Consider the following 6,000-nt stretch of genomic DNA (forward strand, 5'->3'; position numbering starts at 1 on the left):
TTGACCGAAAACGAGGCGGAGTACTTTACCCATGATGTCGCCATGGATAAGCCGTACAAAATCGTCGTCAGAGGTCTGTACGACATGCCAGTGGAGGAATTAGCTGCCGAGCTAAAAGTTTTGAAACTGGATGTGTTGGCCGTGCACAAAATGAGCCGACGCAACAAAGACATCAAGTACCGTGACCAGCTCTACCTGCTGCATTTGGCTAAGGGATCGACGACGCTTCCTGAGCTGAAGGCAATTCGAGCGGTTTTCAACATTATCGTGTCGTGGGAGCGATACCGACCAGTGCATCGTGACGTCACACAATGCTTCAACTGCCTGGGCTTCGGGCACGGAGGTAAGAACTGCCACCTAAAGCGTCGTTGCGCCAAATGTGGTACCGATGCGCACATCACATCCCAGTGCATCCAAGATTCGCTGGTGAAGTGCCTCAACTGCAACGGTGAGCACTCGTCAACCGACCGAAAGTGCCCCAAGAGAGCTGAGTTCGTGAAAATTCGGCAGCAAGCATCGACGAAGAATCAGCCTCAGCGTCGTAGAACTCCTCCAGCCCTGGTGGAGCAAAACTTTCCACCTCTTCAACCGCGACGCCAGGTCCCGAACTTGGCACCGTTGCCGTTGGATCCCAGGAAGAGAGCTGAGATGAATCATCCACGGCCGGGTTCCAGCCAGGAGCCGAGACCGCCACCACCGGGCTTCAGCCAGGAGCCAAGACCAACCCAAGAACCAGCAGTTGAGGAAAATGGTAATGATCTTTACACCTCAACCGAACTCCTCAATATTTTCAAACAGATGTCCGCTGCACTGCGTGGATGCAAAACCAAGACCCAGCAGATTGAAGTGCTGACCTCGTTCGTCATCCAGTATGGATCGTAGGTCCCTCAAGCTGCTGAATTGGAACGCTTGCTCCATTAGGAGGAAGAACTTAGAGCTGGTGGATTTTCTTCGCGAGAAGGAGATCGACGTAGCTGCCATCACGGAAACTCATCTGAAGCCCGGTGAAAAAGTTTATCTGCAAAACTACAAGATCGCGACGCAGCTCGACAGGACCACCTCTGGAGGAGGAGGTGTGCTTGTCGCTGTTCATCGTGATCTCAAGCCACGCCGGCTGCCACACTTCAAGCTGGACATCATCGAGGCCGTTGGGGTGGAAATTCCCACTTCGGTTGGCCCAGTACTCTTCATTGCTGCATACTGCCCACGTCAGGTGAATTCCAGAGATGGTTCAGCAGCAAAACTGAAGAGCGATATCCAGAAGCTGACACGGCGGAGCGCAAAATACATTATCGCTGGTGACCTCAACGCGAAGCATGAAGTTTGGGGCAACAGCAGGAGGAATCGGAACGGAGTGATTCTGCACAACGATCTGCAAAACGGATACTACAACGTTGTGAGTCCAGATCGTCCAACGAGGGTGGCTCGGTCTGGGAATCACTCAATCATCGACTTCTTCATTACCAATATGGCTGAGAACGTGGCTCATCCTGAGGTGTTTGAAGAGTTGAGTTCTGATCACTATCCGGTGGTTGTGGAGGTTGGAGCTTCCGTTACTCCGCAGCGGCAACCAACCCGGAAAGATTACCACAACGTTGACTGGCAGCAGTTTCAGCAAGTGGTCGACAGCAACATCGACTATGATCAACACCCGGAAACTTCTGCCGATATTGATCGTTCGCTGGAGGTGATCCAGCAGGCTATCAACCAAGCAGAGGCTGCCAACGTTCGGGAGGTTCCTGTTAATTTTAAGGTAACTGATATTGACGTAGATACTAAACACTTGATTAGACTTAGGAATGTTTATAGGAGACAATATCAACGGACTGGGGACTATGAAAAAGATTTCAGTGAACAATTTGAACAAAATCATACAAGACCGACTTGACAATATCAGAAATCAAGAATTTTCAAAACATGTAAGCCAGCTTGGGAATTATTCAAAACCATTTTGGAAACTTTCAAAAGTTCTTAAAAACAAACCAAAGCCTATTCCTCCTCTTATTGTTGAGGATTCTCCTTGATTACATCCGAGGAAAAGGCAAATGCACTTGGGCTTCATTTTGTTAGTTCTCATAATCTTGGCGCTTCCATGACCAGCCGTAAAGAAACATCAGTTGCCAATAGTATTTCAACAATTAATAACTCTACCTTTGAATTTCCTGCAGATTCCCATGTTTCTGGTGAGGAAGTCAAAGTTGCAGTAAAACAAATGAAAAATATGAAAGCTCCTGGCTTTGATAACATCTTTAATCTAGTGTTGAAAAAACAGAGTGATCAGTTCTTTCAACATCTAGCCAATATTTTCAATAAATGTTTGCAACTTGGTTACTTCCCCACCAATTGGAAACTGGGCAAAGTCATACCAATTTTGAAGCCTCAAAAAGATCCAACATCGCCAACAAGTTATCGTCCCATTAGTCTTTTGAGTAGTCTGTCCAAACTCTTTGAGAAGGTCATCTATTCAAGGCTTTTGGATTTTACCAACGATAATAATATAATTTTGAATGAGCAGTTTGGCTTCCGTAAGGGACATAATACTGCTCATCAGCTTACGAGAGTAACTAAAATCATCAAGCAGAACAAGCTTGAGTCTAAATCAACTGCTATGGCTTTGTTGGATGTTGAGAAGGCTTTTGACAATGTTTGGCATGATGGTTTGATACATAAACTGTATTTGTACGGTTTTCCAATGTATCTTATCAAAATTATCAAGCACTATCTTTCGGAGAGATCGTTCAGGGTTTTTCTGAATGGGATTGCTTCTGGATTATTCAACATTGATGCTGGGGTTCCCCAAGGAAGTATTCTTGGCCCACTTCTGTACAATATTTTTACATCTGATTTGCCTACTCTTCCTGGTAATGGTGTGTTGTCACTTTTTGCTGATGACACTGCCGTTATTTATAAGGGTAAAATAACCAGATATTTAGTTGGCCGTCTTCAGAAGGGTCTTGACGTTCTTTCTGAATACTTTGGCGACTGGAAAATTCGCATAAATGCAGCAAAACTCAAACCATCATTTTTCTCTTTCCAAATCGGCCAGATTTGTCCCAAAGGATGATGTTTTGATAAAAATGAATGATGTTTCGATACCCTGGTCAAAGGAAGTTGTCTATTTAGGTCTCATACTTGACTCGAAACTTTTGTTTCGGCAGCATGTAGACAAAATATTGAACAAGTGCAGCATTCTCATCAGGTGTTTGTATCCTTTAATTAACAGAAAATCAAAGCTTTCTTTGAAAAATAAGCTAGCAGTTTACAAACAAATAATTTACCCCGTTATTGAGTATGCAGTACCTGTTTGGGAGTGTTGCGCTAGAACTCATAAATTGAAGCTCCAGCGTGTCCAAAACAAGGTACTCAAAATGGTTTTGAATGTTCCTGGCTGGACAAGATCAAGTGAGGTTCATGAATTAGCAGAAGTAAAAATGTTGGATCAGAAGATTCAAGAAAAATGTTTGAAATTCAGGGAAAAATGTGCTATTTCTGAATACCCCTTGATTCAAGGATTGGTTTAGTTTATTGTAAGTTTAAGTTAGTTTTAGGTTAGGTTATGTTTTCTTAACATTTTTTTTTCCTCATTGTACCTAGTGTTACAAAAATGATAAATCATATATTTTTAAAGTTATGGAAATGAACAGTGTTTAAATCACGAAAAGCAAATTAAAGCTGAAGAGCCACAGCTGACCACTTATTATGTAAACCAAATGTAATTATTATAAGAAAGATTCAATAAAGTATATTTAATTCAAAAAAAAAAAACCTCTGCATGGCAATATCTCAGCAACTAAAGGTCGTATCAACAAAGTCCGATGAAGCAAAATATAGAGAAATTTCTCAGCTTTTCAAAAATATTTTTTTCAAAAGTGGGCAAACATGTGCACTAATTTTAAAAAATGAAAAACTGCGACTATTTTGAAAAAATATACATAAAAATGGCTATAACTTGAAAACGGTGCACTTTATCAAAATTTCACTAAAGTACTTTTTGATTGCAAATTCAATTTTACATCGAAAAATGAAGTTGAAAAATTTTTGCGACCAAAATTTCGATTTTTTGAAAAAATCAGTATTGATTAAAAAATTCATAATTCGGTCAATGATTTTTTGCACAACCTGGAAATTTCTGAAAAGTTGGCATTTTATGTCCTCTAAAACATATCAAAAAATAAAAAAATAAAAATAGTGTTTTTTTGCAAATCAAGTTTTAGTGTTAAAAAGTTAAATAAAAAAATCACCAAATTTTTTTTACCGTGTATTATTTTTTTCCAGTGTAGTCCGTATCCATACCTACAACTTTGCCGAAGACACCAAATCGATCAAAAAATTCCTTCAAAAGATACAGATTTTTGAATTTTCATACATCATTTTTGTATGGACAGCTGCCAAATTTGTATGGAAAATTATATGGACAAACTAATGATGCAAAATGGCTTCTTTGGGCATACCGAAGGCACCAAAAAAGTTTTAGTCGGATTAAAAAATACACAAAAAATCGAATGACCGAAATCCTAGAGAACTGCTCACTAATAAAAAACTAATAATTCAGATGGAACCACAAATGAAACAACATGAACATAAATATCCAACCACCACCACCATCCACAGAACTAACTCGAAAAATAATGACACCGAAAACACGAAAAATCCTGAGAAAATGTATAGAAATGATAAACCCTGCTGCAAGCTATTTTGACTGATGTACATGTAGTGGTGCCAGTTTCAGTATTTTAAGATTTCCGTTCTCTAATAGGCAATCAAACGTCAAAATTACCCCCCACTAGAGGGCGCTCAAACTTGTGGTGATGTTTTCATTATAACCTACAGCGAGTAAATTGGTTTGAAATTTGAAATTGTTTTATTTCATCATAAAATCGACATTAATAGCAAATTATACCATTTTCAGGTAAGAAATAAATAGCTTAATTGATATAAACGAAAATATTTTTGTGATGGCCGATTTAACCTGTTCATTATCTGATTCAAAATAAGGGAATGTTTTAATCAACCAAAACCTAACTAATCAATTTAGAATGTAGATTATTCAAGTGGACAAATATTTTTTAAAGTCACTTCTACCATAAAAGCAAAGATCGGCTTGAAAAATGATAATTGGATTGATTTTCAATATTAGCAATCTAACCTCATTCTCGCGTTTTCAATCCGGATCTCAGAATTTTCAATGAAAAAGGCAACTTAGCTAAAAAATCAAGAAGTCAGTCGATAGAACTTTTTATTTCTTACCTCCTGTTAACTTTATTTTATTCCAAAAGATCAATTTTCTTTTAAAAAACCTTAGAATAGTTTTCACTTCCCTTTGCACTTATCGCGCAAAAATGTAAACGTAACCTTGCACCAAAGTTCTCCTACTCGAATGTAGGTGGCGAATAGAGTTTTTAGCTTTGGTTTTGGGAGCCTATAAGCTCCAGGCTCTCTAGTATGAAGTATTTTGGCTGAGTGTAGAGTTTCAGTTCCAAGATGGCGGCAAAACGTGTGCGGAACTAGCGCAAGTTTCTTAAAGAAAAAAAAAACACTTTGACAGTTATGAGTGCTGCACTCAGCGCGGAACTAACCCTCAAACGAACGTACCATGAGTGTGATTTACCGAACATGTAACTTTCATTTTCAAGCAAACTCCACGGTACATAATAAAAGTAAATGTAAAAGTATCTACCCCACGAAGTAACGACAAGTAGGTAGGGTATAAGGAAATGTGCATTTTCAGTACACCTATACAGCTGTCGATGAAGCACAGATAAAAAAAAACTGAAGGAAAAGTAAACCACATGAAACACAAAATGCTTTTTATATTAAAAAAAAAACAAACAAACACAATCTAAATCCAAGGCTGTATATCATGTATATATGGCTGTAGAAAGCCATGATCTAAATCAACAGTTTTCAGCGTTAAAAAAAAAAGAACTTTATTCAGAATCAGAGTTTCGAAAAACACGCGTCTTAGTATTCTGCACCAAATCTTTGTTTGTCAAGACATTG

The sequence above is a fragment of the Culex quinquefasciatus genome, chromosome 2, assembly GCF_015732765.1.
Source record: "Culex quinquefasciatus strain JHB chromosome 2, VPISU_Cqui_1.0_pri_paternal, whole genome shotgun sequence".
Lineage (NCBI taxonomy): Eukaryota > Metazoa > Arthropoda > Insecta > Diptera > Culicidae > Culex > Culex quinquefasciatus.